At 48.7% G+C, this 19,604-nt stretch overlaps 1 long non-coding RNA gene and 1 other non-coding gene across 6 annotated transcripts; both read right to left on the minus strand.

Moving 5' to 3' along the window:
- Positions 1-1,335: 1,335 nt before the first annotated feature.
- Positions 1,336-17,594, minus strand: LOC141726742 (uncharacterized). Of its 5 annotated transcripts, XR_012577762.1 has the most exons (9): positions 15,802-17,582; positions 13,735-13,824; positions 12,978-13,098; positions 9,210-9,376; positions 7,230-7,332; positions 5,755-6,972; positions 4,801-5,057; positions 3,285-3,459; positions 1,336-2,960 (listed from the first exon to the last, which is right to left on the minus strand). It is a non-coding gene; the product is annotated as an uncharacterized LOC141726742 (long non-coding RNA). The 5 variants fall into 5 exon arrangements; XR_012577761.1 differs by lacking the exons at positions 1,336-2,960; positions 3,285-3,459; positions 4,801-5,057; positions 5,755-6,972; positions 7,230-7,332 and adding an exon at positions 7,341-8,693 and having other exon boundaries at positions 15,802-17,568; XR_012577765.1 differs by lacking the exons at positions 1,336-2,960; positions 3,285-3,459; positions 4,801-5,057; ... (1 more) ...; positions 7,230-7,332; positions 9,210-9,376 and adding an exon at positions 7,341-8,693 and having other exon boundaries at positions 15,802-17,421.
- LOC141726751 (small nucleolar RNA SNORD45) lies at positions 15,118-15,200 on the minus strand. The gene has a single exon (XR_012577773.1). It is a non-coding gene; the product is annotated as a small nucleolar RNA SNORD45 (small nucleolar RNA).
- Positions 17,595-19,604: the final 2,010 nt, after the last annotated feature.

Consider the following 19,604-nt stretch of genomic DNA (forward strand, 5'->3'; position numbering starts at 1 on the left):
TCCCCCTCTCCTCCTGTTCCTCGTGACACCTTCTCCCCTCCCCTTCCCTTTCCTGCAGTACCCTCGGCTCCGCCTCTCTACTCCTCCCAGGGGGCGTCTGCTGACGTGATGTCACCAGGTGTCCCCACCCCCTGCCAGCCCCTTGACCACGCCCCCTGTTCCCACGGTGACCCCGCCCCTGCCTGCCCCCTGTTCCCACCCCTTGTTCCCACAGTATCCCCGCCCCCTTCCTGCCCCCTGCCTCCGCCCCCTGTTCCCATGGTATCCCCCCTCCCTGTCTGCCCCCTAACCCCGCCCCCTGTTCCCATGGTATCCCCGCCCCTTGCCAGCCCCTGTCCCCACCCCCTGTCCCCACTGCATCCCCGCCCCCTCCCCGGGTTCCCATGGTGGGGACATACCCACTGCCTGTCCCCAAACCTGTAGCTGTGATCCCAATGCTTCTGATTCAAGGGATACAGAGCAGGGGACAGCAGACCCAATGCACAGTCCCATGTTGTCACTGGCTCCTGTTACGTTTCAGCCTGCAGCTCAAGCCGAGGCAGCTCCAACTGCTAATTGGAGTTCTTTTGGACAACAATTGATTAAAGAGATCTGTAAATCTCATAAGGAATATGGTCCACACAGTCCATATTTCCGTGGCCTTTTAAATTCTGAGCTGAGTAGGACTGTGGTAATCCCACATGATTTAAAACAGCTTTTTTCCTGTCTCATGACCTCCACGGAATTCAAATTATGTGAATTAGCATGGAAACAACTGCTAAAAGATGCTCTCCCAGGCTTGCTTGCTGATCCAAACACAGCAAAGGATAACAGTGGTAACCCTATCACCATAGAGCACCTCTGTGGTGAGGGTCAATGGTCTTCTCCCTCAGTCCAAGCTGCTGCAATTCCTGCAGAAACACTCGAGAAAGTAAAAGAAGCAGCTGAAAAAGCATTCTTTTCCCTCCAACCTGAGGGGCCTTTTGAGCCCTATAGTAAAATTAAACAGCTACCATCAGAGCCTTTTGTGAAATTTGTAGAAAGGTTAACTAGAGCCATTGAAATACAACTTAAAAAAGTGAATGCTAGGGAAGCGATTTTAGAGGAAATAGCGTTTACAAATGCAAATGAACAGTGTCGAGCGGCAATCCTCAGCCTTCCTATGGAACCTCCCCCTACACTAAAAGATATGCTTTTAGTCTGTAACAGGAAAGTGCCTCTGATGACTGTGGCTGAAGACACCAGACCAAGGCTGCTGCCAAGACCACCTCAGCGTGTCGCCGTTGCCAGCCCTGCACCTTTTCCCTCAGCACAGCAGTACCCTGGGCAGCAGCGAAGACCAGCAATGGTTGAGCCCACTAAACCATGCCTGCTTTGTAACAACCTTGGGCACTGGAGTAACCAGTGCCCCCTGAAAAGGGAATTTGATGAATTTAGAAATGGCAGGGGAGGAGAACTATAAGCCCTCCCTGGGGGTCAACAGCAACAAAAAAACTGAAAAGGGAGCGCCCACCTGCCAGACGTGCAGACACAAACAGAGCAGGCCAAGGGAATAAGGGTAGCAAAACAAATCAAGCGCGCGATAATATTAATATTTGTGTAAGTGAAGCAGGTGCTTCAAAGACCAAGTCTGCTGGTCCACTGTTAAAAGTGAAACAAAATAACCTTTGCTATGATTTAGGTGATCCTGTGTTAACCACATCTTCTGTCAATGAGCCTTACAGGTTGCAGCTGACAGAGTCACTCCACCTGAAGGACACTGACTGGCATTTTGTGTCTGTAAATCCTGAACAGAAGGGTACTTGGAACCAAATTCGATGTAAGTACATCGTCACTGGGGACACCAAACACACACCACAAGAGATCGAGATTGCTCCAGGAATGACAACATCAGATCCTGAGCAATTTGTTCTCGGCCTGCACTGTTTCCACCCACCCCTGTTTCTTCCCAAGGGACAAATTGTTGCACAAGCTATCCCTGTACCACCTTTACCTGAAAGTACTGAAAAACAAGGGCCCACAGTCGCCCGGGTCCAAGCTATTGGCAAAGACAAACCCAAATTATGGTGTAACCTCAGTGGGGATGGGGACTCAAAACGCATTGAGATGCTTGTAGACACAGGTGCAGACTGCACAGTGATTCCAGTACAAGACTGGCCAGCACATTAGCCTTTACAAAATGTTGCCGGTCACCTTCGAGGTGTAGGAGGTCTGCAATTGGCAAGACAATCCAAAAGCATTATTCAATTTGAGGGTCCAAACGGACAATTGGCAAATATCCGTCCATTTGTGTTAGATTATTCGGAACTTTTGTTAGGGAGAGATTTAATGGCCCAGTGTGGTGTCACAATTAATATTCCAGACTCTCCACAGCATTTTTGTAACAGCAGTCATTGAACAACAGCACCCCATCCAAAAACTAAAGTGGAAAACAAACAAACCAGTCGAGGTGAAACACCACAGCTGCCGCCTTTGGCCGAGCAGCAAGGGTCTGACGCGCCCAGGCACAATCTACCTGCTCATATTGGGATTCCTATTCCAATACTATATCATATTAAAGAATGCCATACTAAAACTATACTAAAGAATAGAGAAAGGATGCAGACAGAAGACTACAAAGAATGATAATGAAAACTCGTGACTCTCTCTCTCCAGAGTCTGACACAGCCTGACCATGATTGGTCATCAAGTCAAAACAATTCACATTAAACCAATCAAACAACGACCTGTTGGATAAACAATCTCCAAATCACATTTCGAAGCAGCAAACACAGAAGAAGCAAATGAGATAATTATTGTTTTCATTTTACTCTGAGGCTTCTCAGCTTCCTAGGAGAAGAAATCCTGGTGAAGGGATTTTTCAGAAAATATGATGGTGACATCCAAGGAAGGATCAGACATGGAGCTCTGGGTTGATGACAAGGTTGGACTCAGTGGCCTTGGAGGCCTTTTCCAGCCTTAGTGATCCTGACTGGATGGGTCTGGAATGACCATTTGAAAGTCAACTCATGTTCCGTGTATAAATTCAACGTTTTACATATCATAAATTGTACAATACTGTGTTATTATATTAATATATAATATATTACATGTAATTATCAATTATATATAGTATACTTTATATTATATATAGTAATATATCTGATATAGTATTATTTAAAATATATATTTTTATATTATATATTACTATACTATACTATACTATATATTATTATAATATATTCTTATGTATTATACTACATATTATTACATTACATTACATTATATTTTATTTTGTTTTATTTTTTAATCTATGTCGCACAAACCTCTATAAACCAAAGCAGGAGTTGAGTCGACTCTGATTGTTCCATCCAGGAGGGTGGAACTTTCTCCTTGTCAGGTTTTTTATTTCCCAAGAAACTTGTCTCAAGATTTACTGTAAAACCTCCCTGGACAATGAATATTCCTTGTTCCAGAAAGGCTCCATTTAGTGTCTGTGACCTTTGGAAAAATGCCCCAGATAAAATCAAACAGTACAAAACTGGGTCTTAAATTTACACAAAATATTTAAAGACATTTAAACAACGAAAAAAATTTTTTTTATTGAATCCATGAGGGTTTTTGCCTGTTTTGCCCTTAATGTTTTTTTCTCCTAATCCTTATTTCATGATAGAAAACTCCATGACTTTTCTTTCCCCCTCCTCTGCTTAATTATAGCAGAGGAAAATGAGTAAATTATTTTCATGGGTGCAATGGCATTTGGCCAATGTCAACCCATCAGAGTTTCCCACCACTTTTACTCAAATGCTTCTTGCCCTTCTGTTCCTTCACATTTGCCTTAAGTTTTAGCCTCATGTTTCCTGCCTTTCTTTCCCTTATGTTTCACAGCCATTTTTCCTCCAGATTCCTGTCTTTTCACTGTTGTGCTTCCTGTCCTTCACCCCCTCACGTTTCCTGATGCTTTTCCCCTCACATTTCGAGCCATTTGTCCCCCTCCCATTTGCCGTCATCTTTCCTCCCACGTTTCCCATCTTTTATCCCTTTCTGTTTTGCACCCTTTTCCCCTCTCACTTTCTGTCTTTTTTGTTTGTTTCCTGTCCCTTTTTGCCCTCCATTTCGTGCCATTTTCTCCCCTCATGTTTCCCTCCCTTTTTCTCCCCTCATGATTCCCACCATTTTGTCCCCTCACATTTCCTGCCATTTTGTCCCACTCATGTTTCCTGCCCTTTTTCTCCCCTCATGTTTCCTGCCCTTTTTCTTCCCTCACGTTTCCCACCCTTTTTATTCCCTCACATTCCCTGCCATTTTGTTCCCCTCACGTTTCCCGCCTTTTTCTCCCCTCATGTTTCCTGCCATTTTGTCCCCCTCACATTTCCCACCATTTTGTCCCCTTCACGTTCCCCGCCATTTTGTCCTCTCATGTTCCCCACCATTCTGTCCTCTCACATTTCTTGCTATTTTCTCTCCTCACATTTCCTGCCCTTTTTCTCCCCTCACGTTCCCCGTCATTTTGTCCCCTTCACGTTCCCCACCATTTTGTCCCCATCACATTTCCCACCCTTTTTCTCCCCTCATGTTCCCCGCCATTTTGTCCCCTCACATTTCCCGCCATTTTCTCTCCTCACGTTTCCCACCCTTTTTCTCTCCTCACATTCACCGCTATTTTGTCCCCTCATGTTTCCTGCCCATCAACTTTGGGCCAAGGCTGCCCAGCTGCCAACGCCATGACACGGAGAGCTTCAACAGACAGAATCTGCCTTGCCTCTAAGGGCCTATTCTGCTGCAAACTTCCACTCTCCACGATGTCCCTTTTGCCACAACAGCTTCTGTTTCTTCACTTACCAATCCTCCGTGCTTCCACAAGTCTCACCAAGATGTCATGCTAGAGTCGGTGGTCATCTCTCCCTTCCTGCTGGCTGCAAGGACCTCTGTTGCTGAGGGAAAGGTGAGTGATTTGTGGAGATGGAGTCTGACGTTGCGCTCTGCTGCGGGGCTGTTGCTGTCTGACTGCTGCTGCTTTAGGATGGGCAAGTGCTTAGGCCATTTGCCAGGCAGCTGAGTCTCTCAGGCTTTTCTTTTCTCACCTGAGGCAGGCAAAGCTGAGAAGATGAGAAAAGCTTTATCAAAGGGGTGACTGCCCTTCAGTCTCAGGGGTTTCTGTGGTGAGGATGACCCCAAGATGTGTTACAGAGTCTCTTTTCCCAGCCTGGCAGCTGAAGGAAGAGTCAGGATTCTTTGGCTCTCATTCTCAAGGTTGTTAATTATTTCTTATCGATATCATTCTTTCTTCGACCCGCTGAACTCTGTCTGGCAGGTCAGGTTTAGGCACACTGACCGCCTTCAGGGGTGGTGTTACCTTTTATATTAAAAACTATGTGTACATTATTTACCATAATTTCCCAATAACTATCACCTATGTTAGACAGTGAGCTTCTACTCTAAACCAATCTAAAAATGCCAACATCATGCAGAAGATGGAGGCCAGGAAGAAGAAGAAAAAAGGATAAGGCACGCCCAAATTCCTCCATCTTGGGACCCTGAGCCCCCATCCTAAAAACCTCAGAAATCTATTTTTCACCCTGTGATAAATTCACTATCATTCTACTTAAACTTTCTTGACTTGTAATTCTTCCTAGAAAGGTTGGTAATTTTTTCCATGGGTCAAGATCAAAGACATGGGGGTCTTGGGCTCTGTGCCAAGGTCTCTGAGCTCCCCCAGGCAGTAACTCTGTGAGGGGATTTGCATTCCTTGTCAGTAACCCGAAGAAAAATAATTTAAATGATGCCTTCACTTACGCCAGGGATCTTGTCTGAGTCCCTGAAGGTCTAAAGTTGAGGTTCTCTGTGAAAATTCCTGACTGCTGGCTGGAGATCTGTGGATTCATTGAAGCTCTAGGCTGATCTGGCTGGCTCTCCAATTTACTGCCACAAAATCTCCAAAATGTGGGAACAAGACTCCTTAACACTGATTTGGTTTAAAAAGGCATCATTTATTCAGGCCTGAGGTCACACAAAGGATACTCCTAACCATTCATGCACACATGGCTTTGCAAATAAGCAACGTACATATTACAACTTACCCATTACCCTACAGCCCAGATTCAGCCCTTGTTTTGTCTATTCCTACATTCTTGAGCCAGATGTCTTCTTCTTCTCTTCCAGCTGTTCTTGCTGGGAAAGCAGTTTTTGTGTGCCTTGTTTCACTGTTCTCAGGCACAGCAAAAACTAAATTAATTCCTTTGCTGTCACATAGCATGGAAGCCTCTCTCCAACTTCCTTCCCTGAGCACTTGTGCTCTGTCAAAGGAAGGGGACCAGGACACCAGCTGGTTCATCACAGGTCCAGTTTATTGAAGAAAGTATCAAACACTTATACAGCAAATAATGAGCTTATGAATATTCTGTAAGCCAAGCAATCTATTGGTTAAACTGTACCACTAACTCTTCCTCATTCCTTAGGGGTTACATCTCTCTTTTCTCATGTCTCTTTCACTATTTGTTATCATACTACAGCTAGGCCCAAGGACACGCTATCTCACACGTGCAGGACTTGGAATTAGCCACGGTTTTGTACTTTTCCAGTCTCTAGTCAGCTAAATTCCCAACAGTGCTCCTGCAGAACCACCCTGATAATGGACCTCCGTGTGTTGGACATGGTGGCTTCACCTTGGCGTGGCCAACACTCACCTGGACGGGCTCCTGGCAGGTGTCCAGGGTGACGTGGCAGCACGCAGTGCTCCCGGTGTATTGGAATATGTATCCCAATATAACCAGTTAGATGGTGCCTGGGCCAGTTCTGACCTTCGCTGCTGGGCCAAAGGCAGCACTGCGGTGTTTTACCCCAGAGATACCTTGGCTGCTGGAGAGTGCAGCGGGGCAAATCCAGGCTGTCAGGACTGCGTTTACCTCAGGAGAGAGAGCTTCTGGCGATGGTGGAGAGAAAGGGAGTGGATTCTGCTAGAAGGTTGCCAGATGTTTATTCCATGGGTACAGAGATGTCTGCACCGGGCCACTGCTGCTAACAGAATGGAGGCCACATGGTCTCATTAACATTTTAAGCTCAGGACAGGGGAAGGGGAGGGGACAGGTGAGCCACCAACCAGGTGAAGGGGCAGGGTCTCAAGGGACTAGGGACACCTATCACACGACGCCTTGCTGGTATGTTAGCCTGATTGACAGGGCACACTCAGCGAGGGGCGAGGGGGAAGGGAGAAGGTAAAACAGGATATTGCAACACACCACAACACCGGTGGTGGTGAAGGACGTCCTCACCTGGGACATGTGGATGTAGATGTCCTCCAAGCTGCCCAGGTGAGCTTTGAGCAGGGACAGCTCCAGGCCCAGCTCCATGGCAAAGGGGTTGTAATCCAGGGGGCTGGAGAAGAAGATGGCCATGGTGAAGGTGGGGGCCTCATAGACCAGGACTCCACAACAGCCGCGGAACAGGGGGCTGGAGAGCTGGCAGTGTTAGTGTTCAAAAACACATAATCACAGGGGATTATATTGGGTGCTTTTTATTAAAGAGCTCTGGGAATCGGGGTATTACCAAAGTCTGATTCCGACCATACATCTGAAATGATCATGTTTTTATACTCTATCGTTATATAACTTTCATGTTAATTATTAAACTTATATTGTTCTATTGTATACGTAAATTTAGCCCCTCTCTGAACTTCCAGCATAGTTTCTCATTATTCTTCTTATGGTTATATAATAATTACATTTAATTACTAAACAATCATCACATCTAACAATTACATAATTTATCATACTCCTTACACAGGTGCAGTTGATCTGGGAAAGCACAAAGCCTAATATTTTAGATTCCATCTTCAACTTTTTCCAGGGCTCCACTATCAGCAGGTGTCAGAGGAGCCTGGGGGCACAGAGGGGCTGGGGGGGACGGAGCTGTGCCCGCTGTAGAAGTAGGTCCTGGGGAGGAGAAACGGCGCTGTGCCATCTGGGGAGCATGGTGAGACCACCCGTGCCACAGACATTTTTTAATGAAAAACCTTTTCTTTAGGATTTTTCCTCTTGAGAAGCTGAGAGAGGCCTCAGGAACAAAATAGAAACAACGATTATCTGCTGCTGTGGGATGCAACAGGTGCATCTGTGATTGGTCTCATGTGGTTGTTTCTAATTAATGGCCAATCACAGTCAGCTGGCTCAGACTCTCTGTCCAAGACAGAAGTTTTTGTTATCATTCCATTCCTTTTCCATTCTTAGCTAGCCTTCTGATGAAATCCTTTCTTCTACTCTTTTAGTATAGTTTTACTGTAATATATATCATAAAATAATAAATCAAGAGTCAGATCCTTATCTCTTCCCTCATCCTAAGACCCCTGTGAACACCACAATGTCCAGCTGAGTGAATGAACAATATATGCTCTACTGATTGTGCTTTTTCTTTTTTCACTGAAGAAATGCAACATTTTCTAGATGTACTGCTATATACATTTTTTTTTTCCTGTAGTGATTGCTTAAACTGCTTAAAGGTGAACAAGTTCTGTTCAAGTTTCAGTGGGTTGTTATCAGCTGGTTATTAAAATTATTAGGGAGAGGCCTCTCAATTGCTGCAGCAGCCTGGCTGCCCTCAGCTGACATTCTGGCCAGAAGCCTTGCGAGCACATCAGAGAACCCACACAACAGGAATTCCATCCTTGGGGAGGGAAAGCGTTTCCCGATGTCAGGTTGCTCCTCCTCTTGGACAATTCCTGGGATGGTACATCGACTTCTCTGGAAAAACAGTTGCAGTTTTGGTCCACTTTCATCACTGTAAAATATTTCCTCCTTCTAACAAATGTAAATCCACCCTCATTCACTTTAGACATATTGACATCACAGGGTCAGTGTGACATCACAGCAGAGCTGTGTGACATCACAGGGACTGTGTGACATCACAGAGGCAGTGTGACATCACAGGGGCTGTGTGACATCACGGGGGCTGTGTGACATCATGGGGGCTGTGTGACATCACAGGGTCAGTGTGACATCACAGGGACTGTGTGACATCACGGGGGCTGTGTGACATCATGGGGGCTGTGTGACATCACAGGGTCAGTGTGACATCACAGGGGCTGTGTGACATCACGGGGGCTGTGTGAGGTCACTGGGAGCTGTGACATCACAGGGGAGCTGGTGTGACATCACATGGGCTGTGTGACATTCACTTTAGACATATTGACCCTTGTTCTGCCACTGTGATATTTGGGAGAAAATACCTTTGACCACTGTTTTTCCATTTTCACAAACCTTGGAGAGGACCCAAACATCTCCAGAGATGGGGTTTGGAGGCCTCATCACACAACCAGCAGGTGGAGGCTGCAGGCTCTGGGCTCAGTGGGGTGGAGACTGAGGACAGAACAGGAGTAGCCTGGCAGGGCTGAAGGGTGGTTTCAGAGGGGCTGGAACTTTTCTTCCTGGAGGATATAAGCATGAGAAGGAAATAATGGCACCAAGGGCAGCTGGGGAGGCCCAGCCTAGGCAGCAGCAGAAAGGAATTTCCCTGCCAGGGCAGGGCTGTGGTGCAGCAAATCCCCCAGCAGGAGCCTGGAGCAGCCCAAGGCTCTGTGTGGGCAGGCAGAGGCAGGCAGGAGGCAGAGCTGTCAGCAAAGGAAGGGCCCAGCCAGGTGGGGCAGCCGGGGGATGCCGACAGCCTGCAGGGACAGAGGCGCAGGGCAGGGACACCGTGGGACAGCCTGGGCTGCACAGGGCACAGGGATGGGCAGCAGCTGCAAGACAGCCCTGCCAGAGCCAACTTGGGCAGCACTTTGGCCATGCCTGCTGGGCCTGGGCCTGAGGCAGGAACAGGAGACAAGTGACCCTTGCAGGGCTGGGGCCTCATTGCCTCCTTGTCCCTGCTCAGCAGCCTGGCAGGGGCCGCCCCATGCTCCTGCCCCTGGCATTGCACATCCCCACATGCCAGTGCCCATCCCGGGAAGAGCCCTGAGCAAGGAGGGAGGGACAGGATCTGCCTGGCCAGGGGCTGGGGCTCAGGCCTGGGCCCTTTGCAGTCCTCAAACCCAGCCAGCTTTGCGCAGCACCAGAGACACCTTGGCCTTGCTTGTCCCTGCCTGTCATCAGTGCTTCCAGGGTTCTGCTCTACCTGCAACCTGGGGACACTTTCACACGAGTTGCGTCCCTCAGTGGGACCCATTAAAAGTTAATGAAAGTTTGGACTTTGAATATGAGTTTGAGTTCTTCAGAAGTTCATTGAGCACACTCTGAGTCACTAAGTCTGATGCAAACAGCACCAAAGCCTTGAGAGGGTCATTGAAGTCCTTGTGCTGTGTAGTAGATAGAGTCAAGCGTTCAGAAGATCTCGCGATATTACGAAAAGACAGAGCCCCTGTCCCCTTAGATAAAAAAATTAACATAAAAATGCAGCCCCCTAAACCAAATGCCAGTAACTTTCCACCCCTTACTAACCATAAATAATAAAGACAGACCCCTTATAACATAAAAACCCCTAAATTATAAAACCCCACAAAAAGAAATAATAAAAACCTTTTGACCATCCACCACATTAATGTCTGCGTGTTTCAAAAGCCCAAGCAACCCTAAAGAATAAATCGCAGTACTGTTCCTCAAAACCAAATCACCAACCTTATATCAAAAAACAACAGTGCAGTGTCTGTGCTGCTGAGCTGGGCTGGGCTGCTGGCCCAGAGTGTCCTAGGTTACAATATAAAGTCTTCTATTCCCATCCTCAAGAGCTGCTGAAACCAGGAGGGACATTGGTTTTTTTTCCTTATCTCCTGTTAACGGGCCCATCAATGTCTTGCCTCATGACTCAGAGATGACTCCCTCTGGAGCCATTTCTGTTTATCAGGTAACCACGGACCCCCCCATGACTGAAAACAATTTCAGCCCATTGTGATATGCTCTGCCCAGGGGGGAGGAGCTAGGCATCCCCGCCTGGATATAATCTGGGCTTTGGGACAGAGCAGTCAGGCTTTACACTGGATTCCCAGAGGAATTGCTGCCCTTACCCCCTGGTTTCCAGAGGACAAGAGCTGCCAGATTGTTTCTACAGGATCACTGCTTCAGCAAGACCATTCACCTGGACTGCTACCACCCCCCTAACTAGCACGGTGTCAGGTTGTATTCTCACTCTGTCACTGATTTTTCTTTTGTGTTATTGCATGTATATGGTTTCATCCCCTTTTCTGATAAATTGTATTTCTGACTTGGAATCTCTTACTGGTTTTGCTTTGAAACCAGAACACAGAGGCAGCTCCTGGCAAGGGCAGCGCTGCAGAGAGACAGCTCTGGCCAGGAGCAGCTCCTGTGCACAGCCCAGCAGGGCTGGGGCACTGCCAGGGCCCCTCAGGGACACCAGCAGGGCACAGACAGAGCTCACAGGGGCTCAGCACTGGCAGGGGCTGTGGCATGTCCCAGAGGGGGCTGTGTCACAGCAGCACCTCTGGGGCTGTGTCACAGAGGCACAGAGCATCTGGGATGTCAGCAAGGGGCTGTGTGACAGCACAGATTGGGCTATGACATCACAGAGTTTGTTGTGTGAGGTCACTGAGCGGCTACAGCGTCATGGAGGGGACTGTGTGACATCACAGAGCAGGCTGTGACGTCATGGCATGGCTGTGTGACATCATAGAGCTGGCTGTGAGGTCAAAGTGTGTGCAGGGACATTACAGAGTGGCAGTGTGACATCACAGAGAGGGTTCTGTGATATTAGTGTGGGATTGTGTGATATTAGTGAGGGGTTATGACATCACAGAGGTGGCTGTGACATCACAGAGTAGGGTATTAGGCCATACTGCAGACTCTGCCATCATGGAGGGTGGCTCTGTGACATCAGAGAGTGGGTTGTGACATCACTGGATGTCTGAGTGACATCACAGAACAGGCTGTGACATCCCAGGGCAGTGACATCATTGGGTTCCTTTGTGATATCACAGAGCTTTCTGTGACATCACAGCACAGCTGTATGACATCACAGAGGGATATGCCAGCATTGGCTCTGTGACACAGGATGGCTGTGTGACATTCCACAGTGGGCTGTGACATCACAGGTGAGCTCTATGACATCACAGGGCCAGTGTGACATCACAGGTGAGCTCTATGACATCACAGGAGCAGTGTGACATCACAGGGTCAGTGTGACATCCCAGGGAGCTGTATGACATCACAGGGGAGCTGTGTGACATCACAGGGGCTGTGTGACATCACAGGGGAGCTGTGTGACATCACAGGTGGCTGTGTGACATCACAGGAGCAGTGTGACATCACAGGAGCAGTGTGACATCACAGGATCAGTGTGACATCACAGGGGAGCTAAGTGACATCACAGGGTCAGTGTGACATCACAGGGGAGCTGTATGACATCACAGGAGCAGTGTGACATCACAGGGTCAGTGTGACATCACGGGGGCTGTGTGAGGTCACAGGGGCAGTGTGACATCACATGGGCTGTATGACATCACAGGGTCAGTGTGACATCACAGGATCTGTGTGACATCATAGAGATGGCTGTGTGACATCACAGGGGCAGTGTGACATCACAGATGGCTATGTGAGGTCACTGGGGAGGTCACTCTGCCCTGGCCCCCCTCACAGCTCCCCCCAGAGCAGTCCAACCCTGCTCGTGCACAGCAGGATCCCCCCCTGTCTCCCCGGGTCCCCCCGCCCCCGGCCCCGCAGCCTCCCCCAGAGGATGTCCCACGAGATCGACCCCAGAGGCTGACACGGGGACAGGGGCCAGGGCCCTGGGGGTGGCACAGGGGGACAGGGACCTTCCGGCAGCGTCCCCGTGTCCCCCAGGGCCAGGGCTCCTTCACCCTGCTGCCAACGAGGGGCTGAGAGCGCTGAAAAAATCCCCAGCAAGGGATCAGCAAAAACCAGATTTAATATTAAGGGACAGCAGCACAAAGTTCCTTGGCAAGAGTCCCTCTGCTCCTGACTGGGCACTTCAGGCACCACAAATGGAGCCAAGAGCCACCAAAACCCCCTCCAATCCTCTCAGGATCCCCTAAACTCCTTCCCAACCCCCGTGGCACTGACCAGGAGAGGTTTGTGAACAGGAACATCCACAGCTGGGAGCAGCTCAGGCACTCCAGCAGCGTTTTAGGCTCTTCCATCCCTTTGGGCTCTTCCCAGAGGCTTAGGGATGATAGAGGGAGGACTGCAGAGGGGGATGAGGGATGCCAAGAGTGGGATTTTGGGCACAGGCTGTTCCTCCTGCCTGAGTCCATCTCTAGAACTCACCAGGTGTCTGATGTCCATAAAAACCTCCAGATCACCAGGATTCAGCCACCCTCAAAAAAACCCAAACCACCAAAATTCATCAAGAAAACACCCACCAAGGAGTTCCCCTCTCTGGTGTCCCTCCTTTGGGGTTCAGGGGCTCCCTCCTGTCTGGGCTCCTGCAGCCCCAGCGTGTTTTGGTGTCCCCTCTCTTGGGGCTCCTGACAACCCCAGAGGTTCCTTCCCTGGGCTCCCCGGGTGAGTCAGAGGGGCCCAGGGGTGCTGCCTGTGCGGGGTCCCCGTTTCAGCACCCAGGGTACCCAAGGGTGAAAAACACCAATCACTTGTTGTTAAAATTTTAAAAGTTTAATAGTAATAAAATGGTTATAAAAACAGTAATATAATTAGAGCAATAGTAGTTTGGACAATTAGGATTTAGGACAATATGACACAACAGAAACAAAGAGTAACAGACATCCAGGTACCTTTTTCTGGGCAGCATAAGCCCAAAAAAGGACACATGTTAACAGAGGATTAACCCTTAAAAACAATAACCTGTTGCATACTCACACACCTCATCCATGATGCAGAAATTCCATTCAAACACAGGATTCTGTCTGGTCAGTGTCAGCTTCTTCCTCTGAATCCTGAGGCATCTTCAGGCCTGAGGGAGGCAGGAAGCATTTAGTTTCTTGATAAGAGAGCAATAAATTCTCTTTCTCTGAAAGATTAAGGTGTCCTGTGGCTGCCATCTCGCTGCGAGTACCTCATTCCTTTCTTTAAAAAATACCTCACATACACAGTTTCTACTTTAACATTATGTTATAACCCAAACTATATTTAACACACTTAAAAAATAAATTAAAAAATCAACACAGCATAACATTCTAACATAACACATAATATTCGTTTTAATATTCGCAAAGAGTCAATCATAAAACATGCATTCTTCACACCATGGGTGTCCCTTGTCCATGGTGCCACCATCTCCAGGCTGCCAGAGTTCCCCTTATCAGGGTGTCTGACCCCCAGGGTGCTGTTAAAATAACTTTGTTATAAAGATATAGTTTTTATTTCTGTTGTTAATTATAAGCTGAGACATAATAGTGATGTAGCTGATATAAGTGTGCTGGTGTTACAGCGCCTGCTTGGATGGGATAACATCCAATGAACACGGGATGAAGACACCTGGTACAGATGTGCCAGCTATCAGCACTCATCCTCTGAGGGCAGCGTGGGCAGCGGGCAAAACTGAAGATGATAAGAAAGGACCAAAACTACAACCAAGAAATACACATGCTCTAAAAAGGTGGAACTGAGGAGGACCCAAGGTAAACAGCTCTTGGAATATGGAAACTTATTTGGGAAAAAAGTTTACTATGTGTGTCACAGACATCTTTCATGGAAAATCCTATCCTTAGGATTTTTCCTCCTGAGAAGCTGAGAGAGGCCTCAGGAACAAAATGTAAACAATGGTTATCAGCTGCTGTGGAATGCAACAGGTGCATCTGTGAATGATCTCATGTGGATGTTTCTAATTAATGGCCAACCACAGTCAGCTGGCTCGGACAGAGAGCCCGAGCCACAGACTTTTGTTATCATTCCTTTTGCTATTCTTAGCTAGCCTTCTGATGAAATGCTCTCTTCCTTTCTTTTAGTATAGTTTTAATATAATATACGTCATAAAATAATAAATGAAGCCTTCTGAAACATGGAGTCAGAGCCTTGTCTCTTCCCTCATCCTTGGACCCCTGTGAACACCGTCACAGTCAGACTGAACAGCAAGCTGCAGACTGAGCTCACAGATGCACATTTCACCTCAATCCCAATGGATTTCCCCTCTGGAAAATTCCCCCTCTGCCTCAGAGCCCTCTCCCCAAGCTGAGTCCCAGCCTGGCCTGAGCACTCGATGCCAGCAGAGGGAAAAGCTGCACTGCCAGAGGGATCGGGAGCTGGCCGGGCCTCAGAGTAATTCTAGAGCTAAAGCGTGAGAGACATCAGCGCCGCTCAGATAATACATGCCAGCGCTCATCCCGGGCCCAGCCACCCCCTCCTCCTCCTCCTGGGGCCCTCCCAGGCCGGAGCCGCCGTTCCCAGCGCCCAGGGCCGCTCTCTGCGGCTGCAGCCGGGCCCCGCCACAGCAGCCCTTGGCCCGGCGCTGGAGCCGGTGCCGCTTTTGGCAGCAAATCCCCCCCGGGCAGAGCCGCCCCGGCCCGGCCCTTCCCGCGGCCCCGGCTCGGCGCCGCCGCCATCGCCCTCAGCGCCCTCGGCCCTCAGCGCCCTCGGCCCGGAGCCGCCTGGCCGGGCCCGGCCCGGAGCCCTGGGCCTCAGCGCCCTTCGGGGACCGCGCTCGGGGCAGCGACCGCTCGGGCACCGCGGATCGGCCCGGCCCCGCTCGGGTACGGCGGATCGGCCCGGCTATGCCCGGCCCTGCTCGGGTACCGCAGATCGGCCCGGCCCCGCTCGGGCACCGCGGATCTGCCCGGTCACCCCAGCCCCGCTCGGGTACCGCGGATCGGCCCCGCCCTGCACCAGCCCCGCTCGGGCACCGCGGATCGGCCCGGCCCCCCCAGCCCCGGGCCCGGCCCCCCCAGCCCCGGGCCCGGCCCCCCCAGCCCCGGGCCCGGCCCGCACCACGCACCCGCTGCCGCCGCCGCTCCGCTGCCAGGGACACGCGGCCGGAACGGGCAGGGCCGGGCCGGCAATGGGACCCGCCCGCAGCCGCCTCCGCCTGCCCCGGCCCCAATCAGCGCCTTCCGCCCACCGCAATGGGCATTCTGAATAACGCGCGGTTTCTCATTGGCTTTTCGCAGATATTCAAACGAATACTTTGTGTGTTACGTTAGAAAGTGATGCTGCATTCGTTTTCTTAAGTAGCGTATTAAATCTAGTTGTAGGTTGTAACAAAATGTTAAAATAGAAACTATGCTATCTAAGATACTTTTTTTTTTTTTTAAAGAAAGGACTCACACCAGTCAGCAGCCACAGGACACCTAAATCTTTCAGAGAAAGAGAATTTATTGCTCTCTTATCAGAAGAAACGAACTTCTTCCCGCCTGACTCGGGAAGAAGCCGTCAGGATTCAAAGGAAGAAGCTAACACTGACCAGACAGAATCCTGTGTTTGAATGGAATTTATGCATCATGTATGAGGTGTGTGAATATGCAAGAGGTTATTGTTTTTTAAGGGTTAATCCCTTGTTAACGTGTGTCCTTTATCAGGCTTATTTTGCCCAGAAAAAGGTACCCGGACGTGCATAACTCTTCGCTTCTATTGTCTCTTATTGTCCTAATCCAAATTGTCCAAATTATTATTACTCTAATTATATTGCTATTTTTAAACCATTTCATTATCATTCATCTTTTTGAAATTTTAAAAACCCGTGATTGGCGTTTTTCACATTTTAACACCAATTCCTACATTAAAAGCGGGCATAACTTTATTTTGTTGCTGGGATCACCCAGCCCCAGCTCTTTCCCTCCCCAGCTGGTACCTGTGCCACAGGTGAGCAGGGAGGTGATGCTGCCCTCAGGAGCTGGGGCCCAGCGCCCAGGTGAGGTGCAGCAGTTCTTTTCAGGGATTCTGAAGGTGAAGGAAAAGGAAGTTTATTTTCTGACTCTAACATTTATAGGTTTTTAAAAGTGACCATGGATTGGAGGCTGAAAGTGCCACCTCTCCAGTGACACTGGACAAACCAACAGTTTAATAAATTTCTTTTCTTCTATAAAAGAATGCAAAAATGCAAAATCTCAGGAGCTCATTCCTTCCAGAAAGATTATTGATACTGCTCTAGAAGGCACCTGGGAACAGCATCTCAGTCCTGCCCATGTTTTCCCAAAATCGCTCCCTGCAGCAGGAACAGCTGGGTGCAGTTGTCACTGCAGATGTTCAGGCACCCAAAGCAGCTGCAGCTGTTTGTGAGCAGCAGAGCAGATATTCCCTGTGCCACCACCTTTCCATAGGGATACAGAAGCTCTGGTTCTGGGGTGTGTGATCCTGGCTGCTGAACTCCAGGGAAATCCACATTGCTCATTGGAAAACCCACCTGAACTTTTCTTTTAAATGTGATGGAGAAATGTCTCTGCATCCGGGGGCTACTGTGGTGCCAAATCACCTGAGGAGTGTTGGGGTGTGCAGGAACCCTGCAAGTAAGGGATCAACAATCCCTGGACAAGTGTTGGGCTGCTCAGGATCAATAATCCTGGGACAGAAGTTGGGTTGCTCAGGATCAATAATCCCTGGACAGGAGTTGGGCTGCTCAGGATCAATAATCCTGGGACAGAAGCTGGGCTGCTCAAGGTCAATAATCCTGGGACAGAAATTGGGCAGCTCAGGATCAATAATCCCTAGACAGAAATTGGGCTGCTCAGGATCAATAATCCTGGACAGAAGCTGGGTAGCTCAGGATCAATAGTCTCCATACAGAAATTGGGCAGCTCAGGATCAATAATCCTGGACAGAAGCTGGGTAGCTCAGGATCAATAGTCTCCATACAGAAATTGGGCAGCTCAGGATCAATAATCCTGGGACAGAAATTGGGCAGCTCAGGATCAATAATCCTGGGACAGAAATTGGGCTGCTCAGGATCAATAATCCCTAGACAGAAATTGGGCTGCTCAGGATCAATAATCCTGGACAGAAGCTGGGTAGCTCAGGATCAATAGTCTCCATACAGAAATTGGGCAGCTCAGGATCAATAATCCTGGGACAGAAATTGGGCAGCTCAGGATCAATAATCCTGGGACAGAAATTGGGCTGCTCAGGATCAATAATCCTGGACAGAAGCTGGGCAGCTCAGGAGAAATAATCCCCACACAGAAGTTGGGCTGCTCAGGATCAATAATCCCCACACAGAAGTTGGGCTGCTCAGGAGAAATAATCCCCACACAGAAGTTGGGCTGCTCAATCATCTGAGGAGTACTGAGGTGTGCAGGAACCCTACAGGTAAGGGATCAATAATCTGTGGAGAGAAATTGGGCTGCTCAGGATCAATAATCCCTGGACAGAAGCTGGGCTGCTCAGGATCAATAATGCCTGGACTGATAATGGGCTGTTGAGAAGAAATAATGCCTGGACAGAAGCTGGGCTGCTCAGTTTTAATATAATATATGTCATAAAATGATAAATCAAGCCTCCTGAAACACGGAGTCAGATCCTCATCTCTTCCCTCATCCCTGGACCCCTGAGAACACAGTCACATAGCTCCCTCTCAAATACATCTGCACGCAATTTCACAACAAGTTCATACACATTCATTCTACTGATTTCCTGTTACATTTCCTGTGAATTCTTCTTTATCAGAAAGAATTCCTGGGGTCATTTTGACCCTGCTTTCCACAGCAGCCTCTCTCTCTGTTTCAGAGTTCAAGGGCCCCCCCTTCATCTCTGTCTTTGGCTGCAGCAGTTTTTTAGAGCACAGGCTTTTGTCAGAACAGGCAGTCAGGCTGTCACAGACATCTCTCCTGAAAAATCCTTTCCTTAGGATTTTTCCTCCTGAGAGGCCTCAGGAACAAAATGTAAACATTGACATTATTTGCTGCTGTGGAATGCAACAGGTGCATCTGGGATTGCTCTCATGTGGTTGTTTCTAATTAATGGCCAATCACAGTCAGCTGGCTCTCTTTCTCTGTCCAAGCCACAAACCTTTGTTATCATTCTTTCCTATTCTACTCCTAGCTAGCCTTCTGATGAAATCCTTTCTTCTGTTCTTTTAGTATAGTTTTAATGTAATATACATCATAAAATAATAAATGAAGCCTTCTGACACATGGAGTCAGATGTTTGTCTCTTCCCCAATCCAAGAACCCCTGTGAACACGGTCACAGTGAAGTTCCACCTGTCTGTGATTATAATCACCAGTCGTTTTAGTCAATCGCTCCTTTTGTATCGGCACGGCCCTGCCTGAGGCTGAATTGATGGCCCTTCTCTGCAAACAGCGAGAGGACGGGACATGGGGGCATCAGAGAAAATGCAAAATAACCTCGGGACCAGCCTGCCATGGGAAGCAAACCCACCAAACTTACCGAAAAAAACCCCAAAAACAACGAACCAATACGGAATTAAGAGATCAGAGTGATGTCTGGAGGTGAGGAACAAAGTACCGAGCCTGCAGAGATGCTGAGAACCTTTGTGGCCTCTCACCCTGGGCAAAGACCTCAGCTGCCAGGCTGTCACAGCCCAGCTCGGCGATGGCACTGCGGGGATGGACAGAGGGGTCAGGGGTGTTATAAATAAAAAATCTGCCAATTTTTGGGGGAAAAAAGGGTTGCAGAGTGAACCAGTTATACCAGTTGCTGCCAAGGTGAAGTGTCGCAGACATCTTTTCATGAAAAATCCTTTCCTCGGGATTTTTTCTCCTCAGAAGCTGAGAGAGGCTTCAGGAACAAAATGTAAACATGGATTATCTGCTGCTGTGGAATGCAACAGGTGCATCTGTGATTGGTC

Source organism: Zonotrichia albicollis, chromosome 38 (assembly GCF_047830755.1).
Source record: "Zonotrichia albicollis isolate bZonAlb1 chromosome 38, bZonAlb1.hap1, whole genome shotgun sequence".
Taxonomy (NCBI): Eukaryota; Metazoa; Chordata; class Aves; order Passeriformes; family Passerellidae; genus Zonotrichia; species Zonotrichia albicollis.